Below are 21747 nucleotides of genomic sequence, written 5' to 3' on the forward strand. Positions count from 1 at the left end.
ACCGGTTGCAATAGGCTTTGTTTTCTGGGGTTAGGTTGAAGGGGGGGAGTGGGGGGGGGGAATTTGTTGTTTCCCGCGCGTATTTACGGCGCTGTTAAATCTCCCATTTACGCACGCATGCGCAGTAATGATGAGGTGCGTGTGAGCGCGCGCTCGACCAGTTAGCGCCGGCGCCTGCACATTCCACACATCATTGGAGCAATCCCGCGCCTCGGTCATACAATTGGGCCCCAACACCTTTAATATTATCCACCGAAGGAGGCAATTACGACGCGCGCAGGTCGCAATTCACGCTCCTTGTGTTTCCATCTGATAGCAGGAAGCCTGGCAGCGATAGCCTAACTCATTTCCATAATGATCGTGCGGCTGGCAACTCCACCACCCCCTTCGCGCGCATATACTTTCCCCGAAGTACATAATACCGTAGCGGAGTAAGCCGACCCCTGGCATCTGGTGCCGTTTATCAATCTCGAATTGGCGAAATTGGTGATCATCCGAGCACTTTAAGGGGAGATGGTAGCTTGATGGTAGTCGTCGGGAGATTGTCGGCCACTCCTCCTTCCCCGCCAATTCCCGTCCCTTAGGTTTGCTGCCGGGCCGCCGCCATCAGCCCGCGTCACCCGCCTGAGTCTAGATGCGCCGATACTCAACCGAAATTCTCTGTATATACATAACAGACTCTTGCTTTTTTGTCTCTCTGGATCAATATTGACATGGTTTCTCGGTACTACTTGAAGGAGGAGGAATAGGGGGGAGGTGGGGTTGTTTCATATTGAATATTAGCTTTTTTTCTTATTAGTCATTTTTAAATATGATGTACGATAACTGGGCAGACGTGATTATTTTGCAATTTCTTCACAGTCGTATTATGTAAATTAGTGTTGTTCTTGGTCTCTCCACAAACAGTTTTTGGAGATATTTTTACGCCTTGTGTTAATTGAAGTTGGGCGAGGAGTTTGTCTTCTCGTAATGACTCGTGTGTTCCGGAGTTTTGCTCGGGAGATTTTTTTATATTTTAACTAAACGCTCGCTAACTGTCGTTTGGCAGCAGTCGTTGAATATCCTTGTTTCTGCCGTTGTTGATAGAGGCGGCCTGCGTGAAGGGGCGTGCGCGTTCAGCGTATAGGCTGTGTAAAGGTTGCTCAAAGGCTGTATTAAGGTTGTGTAAATGTTGCGTAAAGGTTGCTTAAAGGCTATGTTAAGGTTGTGTAAATGTTGCGTAAATGGTGTTTAAAGGCTGTATTAAAGTTGTGTAAATGTTGCGTAAATGTTGTTTAAAGGCTGTTTTAAGGTTGTGTAAATGTTGCGTAAATGTTGTTTAAAGGCTGTTTTAAGGTTGTGTAAATGTTGCGTAAATGGTGTTTAAAGGCTGTATTAAAGTTGTGTAAATGTTGCGTAAATGGTGTTTAAAGGCTGTTTTAAGGTTGTGTAAATGTTATTTAAACGCTGTTTTAAGGTTGTGTAAATGTTGTTTAAACGCTGTTTCAAGGGTTGTGTAAATGTTGTTTAAACGTTGTGCAAAGACTGCACAAATGCTGCAGAGAGCTGACTGCATAAAAGAAGTGTAAAGGGTTTGCAAAAGCTGCTAAAAAGGGTGCCCCTACTTCCCCCCCCTTCCCCTTGCCCCTAATTTCCTCTCTTTTGTCCCCTATTTCCACCCCTCCTTGCCCCTACTTTCTCTCCTTGCCTCTGTTTCCACCCCTTTTCATCACATTCTCCTTCGTTTATTCTTTGTTATTATCTCCCTACTCTTCTTACACTTTACTCCTTCTCTTCTCTTACTTCTCCTACTTTCTCTTCATTACACATCAACATTATCTTCACCCCTATTCCTCATACCTAATCAATTCTCTACTCTTCCTCATACCTTAAACCTTTCCACTTATCTTCCTCATACCTTTTTCACTTCTCTTCCTCTTTATTTTACACTCTTCCTATATATCCTCTGCTTTCTCCTCTTCCATTTACCACCTTCCTTCTCCTCCTTTACTTCTGTTCCATCCTTTACCCCCTTCTATCCCGCTGCCAAAGTGGGTGGGTGTGAAAAGTGGATGGAGTATGTTGATCTCTCTCTCTCTCTCTCTCTCTCTCTCTCTCTCTCTCTCTCTCTCTCTCTCTCTCTCTCTCTCTCTCTCTCTCTCTCTCTCTCTCTCGCAAGCACACACACACACACACACATTAATGGAATACATTAGGCAGTGATGTGGTGGTCGAGGCTGACTCCATACACAGTTTCAAGTGTAGATATGATAAGAGCCCAGTAGGCTCAGGAACCTGTACACCTGTTGATTGACGGTTGAGAGGCGGGACCAAAGAGCCAGAGCTCAACCCCCGCAAGCACAACTAGGTGAGTACACACACACACACACACACACACACACACACACACACACACACACACACACACACACACACGCGCGCACACACACACACGCACGCACACACACACACACACACACACACACACACGCGCGCACACACACACACGCACGCACAGCGCCCAAACAGTACCGTAGACCGGAGCGGGAGACCTCGCCGGCTCCTAGCTACCTCATTACAGGTCACCGCCATGATAAAGCACACCTCAAATTGCTCTAACTGCCCTACCATTAACCGCAGCGAGCCGACGAAACGATGCCATGGAGGGATTTAGGACAATTTCTTTTATACCTGTGTGAATTGCTTTGTTTTTTTGTGTGTGGGGGGGGGGGGGGGAGGATTGGAGGAGGGGGATTGGGGGGGAAGATGGGAAGGGGAGGATTGGAGGGAGGGTGGGGGATTGGGGGGAGTTATTTTGACGACCCTGTGAATCGCTTAGGTATGATAAACTTGGAATGATACCATTATTGTATCATTACTGACTACAGTATGGCTCGTAAAGTTAGGAGGAGGGAGGGGATATGTGGGAAGGGGGGATGGAGGGGTATTAGTGGGAGGGAGGGTAGGGTATGTAGTAGTAGTGATGGAGATGGGGTATGATATGAGGGAGGAATGGAGGCAGAGCAGGGTATGAGTGAGGGGGAGAAGGATGAGTAGGAGGTATAGGGAGGGAGAAAACGAGAGAATAAGAGAGAAAGGATAACTTGAGAGAGAGAGAGAGAGAGAGAGAGAGAGAGAGAGAGAGAGAGAGAGAGAGAGAGAGAGAGAGAGAGAGAGAGAGAGAGAGAGAGAGAGAGAGAGAGAGAGATAGGGAAAAGGGAGGTAGGAAAATGAAATGAAAGAGGAAAGAGAATACAGCAGATAAGTCAAACAAAGTAACCTTATTATAAACACCAAAAATACACACACACACACGAAGAAGACATAGTAGAAGAAGAAGAAGAGAAAGAGAAAAAAGAAGAGAGAGAAACACGAAGAATCAGAATCAACAACAACAGACAACCCCCAACAGAAAACGGAGACACAGCCAGATGAACGATAATCCCCGTCGCCAACCACAACAAAAAAAAACAAATGACAACAAAACATTCACCTGTAAACAAGATCCTTCCCCCTACCCCCCCTCCACCCCCCCATGGGGTGGGGGGTAAAAAAATCTCCCCCCACCTCCCCCCTCCCCCCCCCCCCCCATGCGCCCCAAATCACTCACCTGTCAGCTGCTCTGACAAATGGGTTTTCTCCTCCACCACATTACCGCCTCGCCAACCCCAAAAAAATATGAGAAGGAACACGAAATTAATATTGTTTGTGTACTCGAAGGAAAGGAAAAGGGAGGAGAATGAGGTAGGTATAAGGGTAGAGGAATAAAGGTGAGGGGGACAGAGAGACAGGGGGTATGTAAAATGTGGGATTGGGGGAGGGGGGGGGGGAGGAAGGAAGTGTTTTGATGTGTTTCTAGTTATATGTCGATAGGCAGGTGTAGTTATTCCCCTGGACGGTCCTTAACGACACATGTATACACACCTGCCCCAGGCATCAACGACACATGTGGCCACACACACACTTGCCCCAGGCGTCAACGACACATGTGGCTACATATACACACCTGTCCAAGCGTCAACGACACATGTAACTACACACACACACACACACACACCTGTCCAAGCGTCAACGACACATGTGGCCACACACACACACCTGTCCAAGCATCAACGACACATGTATCTACACACACACACAACTGCCCCAGGCATCAACGACACATGTGGCCACACACACACACCTGTCCCAGGCGTCAACGACACATGTGGCCACACACACACACACCTGTCCCAGGCGTCAACGACAAATATGACTACACACACACACCTGTCCAGGCGTCAACGACACATGTGGCCACACACACACACCTGCCCAGACCTGGACGACAGACACCTATCTCTCCACCATTGGCTGAGAGAGAGAGAGAGAGAGAGAGAGAGAGAGAGAGAGAGAGAGAGAGAGAGAGAGAGAGAGAGAGAGAGAGAGAGAGAGAGAGAGAGAGAGAGAGAACCATTATTCATTGAATGCTGCCGAGTTATACACTAGCCAGTCAATTATCGCCCAGTTGACGGCCATTTGTCAACTCATTCAATCACCGTGAAGGGATGGATAATTGACCGCGCATTATCCGCCCCGCTGAAGGTAGATGGATTTTCAATGTCTGACTTTCAATGTTTCTGTCGGAGCCTGATGGTGTTTGAGAGTTATTCTGACTCTTGGGAAAGGAGGAGGAAGAGAAGAAGGAAGAGAAGGAAGAGGAGAAGGAAGAGAAGGAAGAGGAGAAGGAAGAGGAAAGAAAGAAAGACGAATATGAGTGCCAATACGGTGCCAAAGACCGTATGATAGCAGTGATCAACCCGTTCTCGCACTTTCGTACAGTCAATATTGACTTATTAAATAAGTGCATATGTGACATACTAATTTATTGTGAATATTTTAGTTTACCTTAAAAAGCTTCATAGAAAACACCGACCTTACCTAACCTTCTTAGTATGTTAAATAAGCATCTTATTGCTTCTTAATTACAATTATTACTTAACCTATTATAGGTATAGGTTAAGTAAACCTCACAAAGTTCCAAGCGCTTCAAGAATAAGAGTCGAACAACAGTTTAAGAGAGTGAGAAAGTGCGGTCGATGACCACGAAGAGCCGATAGCGACCTCTCAGAAGGAGACTATGAAACAAGTTAATCTGAGAGCCAAGTGGGACGGGTTCAAGACACAGCTTCAAAAGAGTCACAAGGAACTGTGAGGAGTTTCAGAAACTGGGAAAAAAGAATGAGGGGGTGAAACTGCTTGTTGGAATGAGGAAGTAGCACGTCCTGTTCCAGGAAACAATTTTTTTTTTTTTTTTACGAACACGAAGTGAATGAGAGAGAAGCAAGAAATGTAAAAAAAAAAGTTAATTAAAAGAATTAATCAAAACCCAAAAACAAAAAAAATAGACTCAATGAAGAGAGATGGAGACAAAGAAATGACAGATATTCAGAAAACAAGAGAGAAAAACTCGTAGCTCAGTCGATTAAGGCAGCATCTGGGATCCTCTCAGACGCAGGTTCGAAACCTCTTCACGGCCCTTGTGGATTTCTTAAAAAAAAAAAGACTCGTAGTAAGAAGACAATTGGATAGTTACATGTGAAAATTAAAGACAATCATGGAAAAAGCCGGATAGGTTATATCTTGAGATGATTTCGGGGCTTTAGTGTCCCCGCGGCCCGGTCCTCGACCAGGCCTCCACCCCCCCAGGAAGCAGCCCGTGACAGCTGACTAACACCCAGGTACCTATTTACTGCTAGGTAACAGGAGCATCTGCATGAAAGAAACTCCGCCCACCGTTTCTCGCCGGCGCCCGGAATCGAACCCGGGACCACAGGATAACGCGTCCAGTGTTCTGTCCGCTCAGCTACCTAGCCCACCGGATAGGTGAACTGGAGAGGCGAAATAGATAACGAGAATATAATTTAAAACTCCCATATTGATGAAGGTTTATGATAAAAGAGGCTAATGTGAGCATCATTTAATCACCTGCTGGGGTGATTAGCGAACAAGCAATCACCTGTTATCTGTATGTGGCTGGATTAGTGGGAATATTGGGGACAACTACAGGTGTTGAAGCCTTATACAGGTGTTGAAGCCTTATACAGGTGTTGAAGCCTTATGTAGGTGTTGAAGCCTTATACAGGTGTTGAAGCCTTATACAGGTGTTGAAGCCTTATACAGGTGTTGAAGCCTTATACAGGTGTTGAAGCCTTATACAGGTGTTGAAGCCTTATACAGGTGTTGAAGCCTTATATAGGTGTTGAAGCCTTATACAGGTGTTGAAGCCTTATACAGGTGTTGAAGCCTTATACAGGTGTTGAAGCCTTATACAGGTGTTGAAGCCTTATGCAGGTGTTGAAGCCTTATGCAGGTGTTGAAGCCTTATGCAGGTGTTGAAGCCTTATACAGGTGTTGAAGCCTTATGCAGGTGTTGAAGCCTTATACAGGTGTTGAAGCCTTATACAGGTGTTGAAGCCTTATACAGGTGTTGAAGCCTTATACAGACGTGACGACACAGCTGTGGTGAATGTGGTAGTGAGTGTGGTACAGAGGCACTGTGCCACAGGGGTAGAAAATACCACTGGCACTCCCACTATATAACAACACCAGGAAAGCCTGTGTCAGAACTATACAATCTTGAGTTCCTTCAGTGTAGTGGACGATGGGAATGTAAAGATGCTGATTGGAAGATGACACGAGATTAAAATTTGATTGGAAAGATTGGAAAAATGCCAGGAAATGTCCTGTGATGAGAGAGTGTGTGTGTGTGTGTGGGTAGGTGAGACCCACCCTTAGAGAACCTCCCTTTCCTACCTTACCACCCTTACAGATACCCCCCTCCCCCAACCCCCTACGTTACCCACTAGAAACAAGCACCCCTTCTACCCCCCCCCCCCCTGCCCTTCCCTCCCCTCCTCCCTAACCACCTTCCCCCCCCTCCCCACCTCTCTCAAATAATCACGTTACAATGTTCCCATATTGAAAGACACTGCCATTATAACACCTCCACCTTGCCCGACCTTATCATCACGCCTGCCCGCCTCCTCCTCCCCTCGGAGTGGGGACCTCTGAGCCGGAAGTAATGCTGCACCGTAAGAGGTAATCCCGCGGTAACCGGCCGGCTAGTGAATTATCCGGAGGGGGAACAGCTCCACACCGGCTTAAAGGGCCCCTTAACCGGCCTGTAATTGTCAATAGCGACGGAGGAGAGGAAGATAAGAAGGACAGGAGATGATAAGGGAAAATAATAGAATGGGATAAAAAGACAAGGGGCCGGTAAAGAATGAAACAGGATGGATTAATTGAATGCTTAATTATTCATTTATATGATGCTGAGGTACCTGGCGTCTCATTAGGGAAAATCCAATCGGAGGGGACAGAGCTCTGTGGTTTCAACCATAAACAACTCCCACAGGCATAGTGGGACGTCACCAGTGTTGACGTCATAATGTAAACATTGGATGTCAGCTGATTGTAGGCAAAACATTGCCACGTGGCTAGGATGGCGGGCGGGTGAGGCTTGTCTCAGAGCACCCAGAGGCGCAGTGCCTCTCAGCGCTCTCGTAATGCCACAGTACGAGTGCCATAGCCAGACTGTAACGTCACTCACCTGTATCTACTGTACCCGGTAGATAATTACTCCTTAAAGCCCAACTTACTCTCTCGCACTGAGGATAGCGAGGTACGAGGACCCTCAGTGCCAGAGAGTAAGTTGGTGATATCTTTCTCACTCGCTAATCTCGCGAGACTCGCTAATCTCGCGAGTCTCGCTAATTAAAACCAGCTCGAGTACACAGAACTCGCTAATCACCTCGCTAATGACCCCGTCATCAACGACTCGTTGAACGTTTACCAACGTCAATATATATAACAAGGGAGAAAGTATTTTTTGGTTAATTAATGGAGATAACTGCATATATAATAAGTTATTATTACTCTACTAACTAATAACAGAAATCGCCGGATAATCTAACGCTAACTAATCAATTTAGTTAAAAACGTATACAGATATCCTATATATATATATATACAGAACTATACGGCAATATAGTGATTAATATACTGGGGGGTCAGATTCACGAAGCGGTTACGCAAGTACTTACGAACCTGTACATCTTTCCTAAATCTTTGATGGCTTTGTTTACATTTATTAAACAGTTTACAAGCATGAAAACTTGCCAATCAACTGTTGTTACCGTTACAAACAGCCTCCTGGTGCTTCGGAATTCATTAACTGTTTAATAAATGTAAACAAAGCCGCCACAGATTGAGGTAAGATGCACACGTTCGTCAGTACTTGCGTAACTGCTTCGTGAATCTGACCCCCCTGAACACAAGGAGATACTCACCAATATTGAACGACTACGCTTTTTTCTCACTCACTGGCAATTCCCCCACTCAAGAATTCCACACCCCCACACACCCCCACACACCCACACACCCCCACACACCCCCACACACCCCAACGACCCCAAAGGCGTCCAGACTCCAACTGCTTCTCTTCCACCTCACTCCTCCTCCTGTCCCCCCCACCCACCCCACCAGGACTTAACAACCATTCCCAACAAGTACTGCCCAACCACCAACATCTTTTCGCGATCTGCTTCGCTCTGATTGGCTTATATATATATATTACACAAATGAGCTGGGAAGGGGGGGGGGGAGGGGCCAGTACGAGGCTTTTTATGACAACAACAACATTTGATTGGTTCTAGTTTCAGTGAGCGGAAACGGTTTGGCATATCTAGAACAAATGTTCTAGGTTGGTTAAGTAGATGCGTAAAGGGTTGTTGGATCGTAGACAATTTGTTCTGATTCAGCTCCCGGTATTGCTTTTCTGGGGTGCGTACCCCCTCCTCCCCCAGATATCACTGCTGGGGTGTGAGTTCCCCCAGATATCACTGCTGGGGTGTGTGTATCCCCCCTGATATCACTGCTGGGGTGTGTGTATCCCCCCAGATATCACTGCTGGGGTGTGTGTATCCCCCCTGATATCACTGCTGGGGTGTGAGTTCCCCCCAGATATCACTGCTGGGGTGTGAGTTCCCACAGATATCACTGCTGGGGTGTGAGTTCCCATAGATATCACTGCTGGGGTGTGAATCCCCCCCAGAACATCACTGATGGGGTGTGAGTCCCCCCAGATATCACTGCTGGGGTGTGAGTTCCAACAGATATCACTGCTGGGGTGTGAGTTCCCCTCAGACCATCACTGCTGGGGTGTGAGTCCCCTCAGACCATCACTACTGGGGTGTCCGCCCCCCTCAGACCATCACTACTGGGGTGTGGTCCCCCCCCAGACCATCACTGCTGGGGCGTAAGTTAGCTAACTAACCCTCACTGTTCACCTGCCACAGAAATTATAACCACGGAAGACCCGTTGACGACCCATTATATCATCTGTCTATAACGTGATGACAGCGTTCGAATCCCGTTTTCGTGCGTGCGTGCGTGACCCGGTTCCGCCGGAGAGAACTCAATAAGGGAAAAAATATCTTGTTTCCGTAACTGTTGAACTCCATGTTTCATCTCCAGGTAGATAGTGGATTGAGTAGACTCGGTTTGTTGGCGATCTGCGTATACTCGCTTTGTTGGAGATCTGCGTATACTCGCTTTGTTGGAGATCTGCGTATACTGGCTTTGTTGGAGATCTGCGTATACTGGCTTTGTTGGAGATCTGCGTATACTCGCTTTGTTGGAGATCTGCGTATACTCGCTTTGTTGGAGATCTGCGTATACTCGCTTTGTTGGAGATCTGCGTATACTGGCTTTGTTGGAGATCTGCGTATACTGGCTTTGTTGGAGATCTGCGTATACTGGCTTTGTTGGAGATCTGCGTATACTGGCTTTGTTGGAGATCTGCGTATACTGGCTTTGTTGGAGATCTGCTTATACTCGCTTTGTTGGAGATCTGCGTATACTGGCTTTGTTGGAGATCTGCGTATACTCGCTTTGTTGGAGATCTGCGTATACTGGCTTTGTTGGAGATCTGCGTATACTCGCTTTGTTGGAGATCTGCGTATACTGGCTTTGTTGGAGATCTGCGTATACTGGCTTTGTTGGAGATCTGCGTATACTGGCTTTGTTGGAGATCTGCGTAGACTCACTTTGTTGGAGATCTGCGTAGACTCACTTTGTTGGAGATCTGCGTATACTGGCTTTGTTGGAGATCTGCGTATACTCGCTTTGTTGGAGATCTGCGTATACTCGCTTTGTTGGAGATCTGCGTATACTGGCTTTGTTGGAGATCGAATTTCACATTTTGCTATTCGTGGATTATCTCCAAGTCAGTGTAAACTGCCCTTAACACTGAGTCTTCTGATGTCTCCACCCCCACACACCTCACGAGTCAGTGTAAACTGCCCTTAACACTGAGTCTCCTGATGTCTCCACCCCCCCACACCTCACGAGTCAGTGTAAACTGCCCTTAACACTGAGTCTCCTGATGTCTCCACCCCCCCCCCACACCTCACGAGTCAGTGTAAACTGCCCTTAACACTGAGTCTTCTGATGTCTCCACCCCCCCACACCTCACGAGTCAGTGTAAACTGCCCTTAACACTGAGTCTCCTGATGTCTCCACCCCCCCCCCCCACACCTCACGAGTCAGTGTAAACTGCCCTTAACACTGAGTCTTCTGATGTCTCCACCCCCCCACACCTCACGAGTCAGTGTAAACTGCCCTTAACACTGAGTCTTCTGATGTCTCCACCCCCCACACCTCACGAGTCAGTGTAAACTGGCCTTAACACTGAGTCTTCTGGTGTCTCCACCCCCCCACACCTCACGAGTCAGTGTAAACTGCCCTTAACACTGAGTCTTCTGATGTCTCCACCCCCCACACCTCACGAGTCAGTGTAAACTGCCCTTAACACTGAGTCTTCTGATGTCTCCACCCCCCACACCTCACGAGTCAGTGTAAACTGGCCTTAACACTGAGTCTTCTGAGGTCTCCACCCCCCCACACCTCACGAGTCAGTGTAAACTGCCCTTAACACTGAGTCTTCTGATGTCTAATATTGCCGAGAGAAAAATACCATTCGGGTCCAAATAAAAACCATGAATGACACTGGCAAAGGTTCAAAAAGTTTTGAAAAGTTTTTTTTTCCGTTTTGCATCAGAAAAAAAAGATCATTACGGAGCTTCCAAGAAATTCATTCCGTTAAAACGCGAAGAAAAACAGAAGGAAGTACATTACATTCAGAAGTAATGACACGAGAGAAATACTTTGACACTATAGGGAGCCGGTCGGCCGAGCGGACAGCACGCTGGTCTTGTGATCCTGTGGTCCTGGGTTCGATCCCAGGCGCCGGCGAGAAACATTGGGCAGAGTTTCTTTCACCCTATGCCCCTGTTACCTAGCAGTAAAATAGGTACCTGGGTGTTAGTCAGCTGTCACGGGCTGCTTCCTGGGGGTGGAGGCCTGGTCGAGGACCGGGCCGCGGGGACACTAAAGCCCCGAAATCATCTCAAGATAACCTCAAGATAACTCCATTGATATATATTTTTAGATGATAAACAAAGAGATTGTAGTGGGCGAGACGGAACGGAACTATCAGGAGATAGCGCCAAGCCATTTCGACTATATATCATTGGGTCAGGATAAGGATTTGGGATGGGACGGGGGGGGGGGGGGAGGAATGGTGCCCAACCACCTGGACGGTCGGGGATTGAACGCCGACCTGCATGAAGCGAGACCCATGAACATAAGTAATGTTCATAATTAAGCAACAGTAAAACAAGAGGAGATAATTGGAAACACAAAAAGAGTCACTGTATTGAACTGCTGATGGTCAAAAAGTGGGGCTTTGGAGCTGATGCACGACTCTGCAAACACAACTAGGTGAGCACATGCACACACACACACACACACACACACACACACACACACACACACACACACACACAAAGGGACCAAAGAGACAGTACACAATGAAAGGGAACTGCCTACCTGTAACGATTCGAGAAAGAGACCTGGGAGTGGACGTAACACCTAATCTATCTCCTGAGGCACATACAAATAGGATAACGACAGCAGCGTACTCTACACTGACTAAAATTAGAACTTCATTCAGAAACCTAAGTGAGGAGGCTTTTAGGGCGCTTTACACTGCCTACGTGAGACCAGTCTTAGAGTATGCCGCCCCATCATGGAGCCCCCACCTGAAGAAACATGTAAGGAAACTGGAGAAGGTTCAGAGGTTTGCGACGAGGCTTGTCCCAGAGTTACGAGGGATGGGATATGAAGAGCGTCTGAAGGAGCTGAACCTTACGACACTAGAGAAAAGAAGGGAGAGAGGAGATATGATAGGAACATATAAAATACTCAGGGAAATTGACAAAGTGGAAATAGATGAAATGTTCACACGTAATAGTAACAGAACGAGGGGACATGGGTGGAAACTGGAAACTCAGATGAGTCACAGAGATGTTAGGAAGTTTTCTTTTAGCGTGAGAGTAGTAGAAAAATGGAATGCACTTGGGGAACAGGTTGTGGAAGCAAACTCTATTCATACTTTTAAAATTAGGTATGATAGGGAAATGGGACAGGAGTCATTGCTGTAAACAACCGTTGGCTGGAAAGGCGGGATCCAAGAGTCAATGCTCGATCCTGCAAGCACAAATAGGTGAGTACAAATAGATGAGTACACACACACACACTCACACACACACACACACACACACACACACACACACACACACACACACACACACACACACACACTCACACACACTCACACACACACACACACACACACACACACACACACACACACACACACACACACACACACAACAAATTACTCGCTTTAAAATAGTTTTGCAACTCAGTAACTCCCTGGTGTATTGACAAGTGCCTGCTCCCACCTCCTCGCATCCCGCCCATATGAATGAGGTCGGGGCATACACAACCTTGACAGCGTATGAAATATACCACCATGGTTTAACGAGGAGGTGTATAAATATACAACTATACAATGGTCGTGTCACTCCGCGTCCAGGTGGATACAATGGCTGTCATTATATGTAAGTGATTAGAAGTTTAATCATTGTGTGTGTTGATTTGTTGATTTTAGGAGACAGAGAGAGAGAGAGAGAGAGAGAGAGAGAGAGAGAGAGAGAGAGAGAGAGAGAGAGAGAGAGAGAGAGAGAGAGAGAGAGAGAGAGAGAGAGACAGAGAGAGAGAGAGAGAGAGAGAGAGAGAGAGAGAGAGAGACAGACAGACAGACAGACAGACAGACAGACAGACAGAGATCTAGTTTTACCTTAGTTAAACATAGTTAATAAATAATAAACACAGTTAAGTTTGATCAATCTAGTAAATTTTAAAAGGAACTTTACAAATTTATAAAAATTTACATTTCTGGCTAAAATATAAGAAAAAAGGAACAAACTTGTTCATTAAACTGACAATACATCAATTAATAAATAAAATCGAAAACTAAATTCGTTTTTTTATATATATACAGGGTCCCTAAGCCTGGAAGAAGAGAAAACGCAGTACCCAGATAAACACAAGTGCCCAAAGTCTTCTCCTGACACACCTTAACATATTTGTAACTTTTTAAACAAATTTTGAACTTGATTACAGAAAATTATACTAATTATACACATAAATAATCATATATAAATCTTATATTCGTATATATATAAATTTATATAAATCTTATATATATATATATATATATATATATATATATATATATATATATATATATATATATATATATATATATATATATATATATATATATATATATAAACCTTATACACACATGCAGAAAGAACAGGGGTGGCAGGAGAAGAAAATATCAAAGTGTTCAGTGAGGATCCACAAGGTCTTCTCTGAGTACTCTTTATTTTCTTCTCCGAGGTTATGGGTCCCTACACTTGCACCAGAGGTGGTCCTCTTCGTAATCTTATATAAATATAATAGAGTATAAATGGACAAAGATCATATACAGATCCTAGGAAGATAAATGTTGGTCGTAAATAGATTATATAAATGTTTATAGATTTACAAATATGCAATTGTTCAGTATATATAGATAATTGTAGCATAACTGTAGGGTATAAATAGATTAAGGATATACAAATAATTACATTGTACAATACAGTTAATATAGTAAGATAAATAATTCTAACACGAATTTTCTCAATGTTTCTTATATTTTTTTCACTGTTGATGGTAACTGAAAAATCAATTCTCCAAAATTCATTTTTATTTATTAGAGTAGAAATAAAAATGAATTTTGGAGAATTGATTTTTCAGTTACCATCAACAGTGAAAAAAATATAAGAAACATTGAGAAAATTCGTGTTAGAATTATTATTCATACTTTTTCGGTCATATTTAATAATATATGTCTACAGGAAAGACTGCTACCAAAATATACTAATATATATATATATATATATATATATATATATATATATATATATATATATATATATATATATATATATATATATATATATATATGTCGTACCTAGTAGCCAGAACGCACTTCTCAGCCTACTATGCAAGGCCCGATTTGCCTAATAAGCCAAGTTTTCATGAATTAATATATTTTCTCAATTTTTTTTCTTATGAAATGATAAAGCTACCCATTTCCTTATGTATGAGGTCAATTTTATTTTATGGAAGTTAAAATTAACGTAGATATATGACCGAACCTAACCAACCCTACCTAACCTAACCTAACCTATCTTTATAGGTTAGGTTAGGTTAGGTGGCCAAAAAAGTTAGGTTAGGTTAGGTTAGGTAGGTTAGGTAGCCGAAAAACAATTATTTCATGAAAACTTGGCTTATTAGGCAAATCGGGCCTTGGATAGTAGGCCGAGAAGTGCGTTCTGGCTACTAGGTACGACATATATATATATATATATATATATATATATATATATATTATATATATATATATATATATATATATTATAACAGCAAAGTAATGCTATATAAATATATTTGTAGAATGTAAACAAATAGCCGAAGGATAATTGTAGAGTATTATGAGATTAAAGATAAGTAGATCAATTATAGATCAGAGACATATAATAGATAATAGATACCAGCCGGATAGATTGAGAGATAAACAGAAAACATTAAAGAATATGGGAATCACCGAAGAAATAAAGATTAGTATATAGAAATAAAGAAGAGCCTGAATAAATAGAATAAAGAGATATAAAGATAGAGGCTGAGGGGGATGGCTGTTATAATAAAGAAGTTATACTAAAAGAAGAAATAAAAATTATACAAATACATTTATACAAATAAATGTATAAAATTTATTACAAATATATTTATATAGCATTACACAGTATATATATATATATATATATATATAAAAGAAGATAATCCGTTTTCTGTTGGTTTAGTGTTGACATCCGGCGAGGTTTGCGCGGCAAATATTATACGCCAGTTGTAAGGGGTAACTAAACCATCTCTCCCCGACACCCAACTCGCCCCTTTTTACACCTTCCCCGCCCCGCCCCTCGCATCAATACCGCTCAGACGCGGGCCGTAAAACACTCTTATATTTCTTATACACCGCCTGGAATTCTTTACAAATTAAGATTCTAGAGGATAAGTCCGTAATTCTAAAACGTGAGGAGGCGCGCGACGCTGCCCAGGCTCGGCACGGCTCTTATGGACCGGGTGAATAGAGGTGGAATTGCCTGCCGGGTCATCCGGGTGGGTTAGGGCCTTCGGCGCGCCGGGAGGTTAAATGAGGTAGTGTGGTGTATTTATTTGAGGGTCGAGGTGATTACAAGATAAGGCCAGGTAATTACATGACACTTCGCACCTCCGCCTCCCACAAGAAAGCCGACGCATCTCATTTACGGAATCGCTTTCCTTAGAAACCCTTCCAGTCTAGGCCCGACCCACAGACATGTCTTGAATGAATGTCTCGGTTGTCACCTGTCCTCCAAGCTATTCTACCTCCATTGTTAATATAAACGAAATGATTATGTTGAGGGAGTATCATAGACGTCTGAAGGTAATATTGTGAGTGTTTAGCGAGTGGCATTCAGTGGGGAATGAAGTCAAAATCCTGGCATTCGAATACGGGGGCTCAGCTGCGGCCATCTGAATAGAAAATGGGATCCGTCAGAGGCATGTGGTCAGCTTCACATTTTCTTCAGTCGGTACAGGCGCATGGGGCCAACCTTCCTTCACAATTATGAACTTTATTAATGTTTTTAAACATATTCTCCGTTCCGAAGGCCCCCTTAAGCCGGGTAGTTTATGGGTTGGTTGGTCCCTATTCACTCTTTATTTATCACTATTGGTCCGGTGACCGAGTGAAGTATGATTTACTCTTATGAAGGACCGGAGGCAGGGAACCGGTTCCCGTGTTTATTTCTGTTTTATGTCCGTTGATGTAGAAACATCCGGGGTGGCGGTCGTCTCACTCCGGCCGAGAGGGAGGATGGTAGAGGCTGAGGGGCAAGGCTCTTACCCATTATTGGCTTACTGAATAAACGTGTGGTCGCTGGGGTGTTTCAAGCGTAGGTTAGACATATATAGCAGTGTGTCTGATTGGGTATATATATATATATATATATATATATATATATATATATATATATATATATATATATATATATATATATATATATATATATATTCAACCACACTACCATTGGAATATACATTTAATTCAGCTGGGCTCTTGGAGATTCGAACCGACGACTCCACCAGCGTGAGGTAAAACCTCTGCCGACTGGGCTATGAGTAGACAAAATAAGGAAAGATTCCACAAGCAACTAACTACTGCCCAACTGGAATTTTCCACATTCCCTGACTACTACTGAACCTAAGAGGAATTAATAGTCCCCCCCCCCCCCCCCCGCCGTGGGTGGAAGCTGGCCACTCAGATGAGTCACAGAGATGTTAGAAAGATTTCATTTAGCGTGAGAGTAGTGGGAAAATGGAATGCACTTAAGGAGCAGGATGCGGAAGCAAACTCTATTCCTAGTTTTAAAAGGAGATATGATGGGGCAAATGGGCTATGAATCATTAAATTAAAAAGCTGCCGGCTGGAATGGCGGGGTCCAAGAGCTTGTGCTTGATCCTGCAGACACAAATAGTTGAGTACAAATAGGTGAGTACACACACACGTACAATCTTTCACGCACACACACACATATACACACACTAGACGTGAGGAGCTGAACCTCACGTCCTTGGAAAACAGAAGACTAAGGGGAGACATGATAACCACCTACAAAATTCTCAGAGGAATTGACAGGGTGGACAAAGACAAAATCTTCAGCACGGGTGGGACACGAACAAGGGGACACAGGTGGAAACTGAGTACCCAGATGAGCCACAGAGACGTTAGAAAGAATTTTTTCAGTGTCAGAGTAGTTAATAAATGGAATGTATTAAGAAGAGATGTGGTGGAGGCTGACTCCATACACAGTTTCAAATATAAGTATGATAAAGCTCAATAGGTTCAGGAATCTATACACCAGTTGATTGACGGTTGAGAGGCGGGACCAAAGAGACAAAACTCAACCCCCGCAAGCACAACTAGGTGAGTACAAGTACACACACACACTTTGTGTGTGTGAAAGAACTTTGTAACACAGCATCAACATGGGTTCAGGGATGGCAAGTCCTGCCTCACAGGATTAATTGAATTCTATGACCAGGCAAGAAAGAGAAGGGTGGGCAGACTGCATATTTTTGTTTGTCAGAAAGCCTTTGATACAGTACCACACAAGAGGCTAGTGTAAAAGCTGGAGATGCAGGCTGGAGTGAAAGGGAAGGTACTCCATTGGATACAGGAGTACCTAAGCAACAGGAGACAACGAGTCAGTGTGAGGGGTGAGGCCTCAGATTGGCGAGACGTTACAAGTGGAGTCCCGCAGGGGTCAGTCCTTGGACCTATACTGTTTCTGATATATGTAAATGATCTCCCAGAGTGTATAGACTCGTTCCTCTCTTTGTTTGTTGATGATGCAAAAATTATGAGGAGGACTGAAACAGAGGATGACAGTATGAGGCTACAAGATGATCTAAACAGATTGAATGAATGGTCCAACAAATGGCTACTAAAGTTCAACCCGAGTAAATACAAGGTAATGAAACTAGGCAATGGAAACAGGAGGCCAGACACAGGATACAGAATAGGAGATGAAGTACTTCATGAAACGGACAGAGAGAAAGATCTAGGAGTTGATATCACACCAAACCTGTCTCCTGAAGCCCACATTAAAAGAATTACATCTGCGGCATATGCGAGGCTGGCTAACATCAGAACAGCCTTCAGGAACCTGTGTAAGGAATCATTCAGAATCCTGTATACCACATATGTAAGACCAATCCTGGAGTATGCGGCCCCAGCATGGAGCCCGTACCTTGTCAAGCACAAAACGAAGCTGGAAAAAGTTCAGAGGTATGCCACTAGGCTAGTCCCAGAACTAAGAGGCATGAGTTACGAGGAAAGGCTGTGCGAGATGAGATAGATTGGGAGAACAAAGACCCACATGGAGGCCCAGACACATGGAGAGCTAAGCTGCTGGATGTGGCAACAAGAAACTTTCTAAGTCAACACTTCAAGGGACCGACAAGAATGAGAGGAGAGGATGAACCAGCCTTGCTTGATCTGATATTTACCCTAAATGAGTCGGATATAAGGGAAGTTAAGTTGGAAGCCCCCTTGGGAATGAGTGATCATAGTGTATTGAGCTTTGAGTACCTGGTTGAGCTGGGAATTATCTCCCCCTAAAAAGAACTGGGAAACAAAGTGCTGGCGTACCGAAAGGGAAACTATGAGGAGATGAATAAATTCCTAAGGGATATACCATGGGACACAGAACTCAGAACCAAGTCCGTACAAGACATGATGGACTATGTCACCCAAAAATGTCAGGAGGCTGTAAGCAGGTTTATCCCGGCCCGACAGAAAAAAAACCGAGAAGCAAAAGAAGAATCCGTGGTTTAATAGGGAATGTATGAAAGCAAAGGAGCTGAACAAAAGGGCATGGAGGAACTTCCGTAATAACAGAACACCAGAAAGTAGAGAGAAATACCAGAGAACCAGGAACGAGTATGTTAGTGTGAGAAGAGCAGCTGAGAAAAGGTATGAAAATGATATAGCTAATAAAGCCAAGACCGAACCAAAGCCACTACACAGTCACATCAGGAGGAAGACAACAGTGAAGGAACAGATGATGAAACTTAGGGTGGGTGAGGACAGGTACACAGAGAATGACAAAGAGGTGCGTGAAAAACTCAACAAAAGGTTCCAGGAGGTTTTTACAATAGAACAAGGAGAGGTCACGGCGCTAGGAGAGGTGGCAGCAAACCAGGCGACCTTTGAAGGGTTCGAAATTACAAGAGATGAGATCAAGAGGCCCCTGTTGGATCTGGACGTGAGAAAGGCTGTTAGGCAGGACGGAATCTCACCATGGGTACTGAAAGAGTGTGCAGGAGCACTTTGTTTGCCACTCTCCATAGTGTATAGTAAGTCACTGGAGACGGGAGACCTACCAGAAATATGGAAGACGGCTAATGTAGTCCCAATATACAAAAAGGAAGACAGACAAGAGGCACTGAACTACAGGCCCGTGTCCTTGACTTGTATACCATGCAAGGTGATGGAGAAGATCGTGAGAAAAAACCTAGTAACACATCTGGAGAGAAGGGAATTCGTGACAACCCATCAACATATCTAGTCCATATCTAGTCAAGAATAAGACTAAACTGGAAAATGTTCAAAGGTTTGCCACCAGACTAGTACCCGAGCTGAGAGGTATGAGCTACGAGGAGAGACTACGGGAATTAAATCTCACTTCGCTGGAAGACAGAAGAGTTAGGGGGGACATGATCACCACATTCAAGATTCTGAATAGAATTGATAGGGTAGATAAAGACAGGCTATTTAACACAAGGGGCACACGCACAAGGGGACACAGGTGGAAACTGAGTACCCAGATGAGCCACAGAGACGTTAGAAGGAACTTTTTCAGTGTCAGAGTAGTTAACGGATGGAATGCATTAGGCAGTGATGTGGTGGAGGCTGACTCCATACACAGTTTCAAGTGTAGATATGATAGAGCCCAGTAGGCTCAGGAACCTGTACACCTGTTGATTGACAGTTGAGAGGCGGGACCAAAGAGCCAAAGCTCAACCCCCGCAAGCACAAATAGGTGAGTACAAATAAGTGAACACACACACACACACACACACACACACACACACACACACACACACACACACACACACACACACACACACACACACACACACACACACACAGTAATATTTCACCCACATGATTCACTTCTTATATTCTCTCACGTGACACAAGGTCATGCCAATATTGACATTTCCTTCACTTACACAAGTACACTAATAAATCTGACAGATCCTGGATGCAATATAAGAATCTATATGGTGACAGCTTAATCGGGTTCCTGTGATTTAGTCCAAAAGGGAATTTGTTGAGTTTTTTAATCCAATTTCTTCTAATCGGAAAGAGCTTTTTATGGTTGACTCTGGCGTAAGGGACTTAAGTAAGCTTGTAAGTGTAAGTGTAAGTATAAGCTTGAAGTGCAATCTACACCTGTGAGCATACCTGCCAACTTCCAGGTAACTTGGAACATACCAAGTTCCATACCTGATCAACCAGGCTGTGATTCGTACGTCAGGCTGCGAGCAGCCGCGTCCAACACAGTCTGGTTGACCAGTCTATCAGCCAGGGAGGGGGGGGGGGAGCCCCTGGTCAGAGACCAGGCCGCGGGGACTTTGACCCCCACGAAATCCCCGCAAGGTGAGATAGGTAACGAGGCCCTTCGACTCACTAACAACCCATGTTGTTAACACACCAGCCTTCATGACTAGTCACGGACTCGTTCAGAACACCGTAGACCACCTGAGGTTATCTTGAGATGATTTCGGGGCTTTAGTGTCCTCGCGGCCCGGTCCTCGACCAGGCCTCCACCCCCAGGAAGCAGCCCGTGACAGCTGACTAACACCCAGGTACCTATTTTACTGCTAGGTAACAGGGGGCATAGGGTGAAAGAAACTCTGCCCAATGTTTCTCGCCGGCGCCTGGGATCGAACCCAGGACCACAGGATTACAAGTCCAGCGTGCTGTCCGCTCGGCCGACCGGCTCCCACCTGCGTCGACTATGCAGCACCGGCAAGGAATCCGGGCGAAAAGAAACACGAGAATATCCAAAGGTTAACCACGAGGCTGTAACCAGAGAGGAAGGAACTGAGATATGAGGACGAGACGAGAGAAATACGCCGTAATTCAAAAGGAGAAAACCCAGTGGAGATCTGATCACAATGTGTGGTGAGGTTAACGCTATCTTCACCTTTGTGTGGTGAGGTTAACGCTATCTTCACCTTTGTGTGGTGAGGTTAACGCTATCTTCACCTTTGTGTGGTGAGGTTAACGCTATCTTCATCTTTGTGTGGTGAGGTTAACGCTATCTTCACCTTTGTGTGGTGAGGTTAACGCTATCTTCACCTTTGTGTGGTGAGGTTAACGCTATCTTCATCTTTGTGTGGTGAGGTTAACGCTATCTTCACCTTTGTGTGGTGAGGTTAACGCTATCTTCACCTTTGTGTGGTGAGGTTAACGCTATCTTCACCTCTGTGTGGTGAGGTTAACGCTATCTTCACCTCTGTGTGGTGAGGTAACACGCTATCCTCACCTCTGTGTGGTGAGATAACACGCTATCCTCACCTCTGTGAGGTGAGGTGACACGCTATCTAACCTCACGATACACAGGTCAAATAACCAGTGGGCCTGATTCACGA

The sequence above is a fragment of the Procambarus clarkii genome, chromosome 91 (assembly GCF_040958095.1).
Source record: "Procambarus clarkii isolate CNS0578487 chromosome 91, FALCON_Pclarkii_2.0, whole genome shotgun sequence".
In the NCBI taxonomy this organism is placed as follows: domain Eukaryota; kingdom Metazoa; phylum Arthropoda; class Malacostraca; order Decapoda; family Cambaridae; genus Procambarus; species Procambarus clarkii.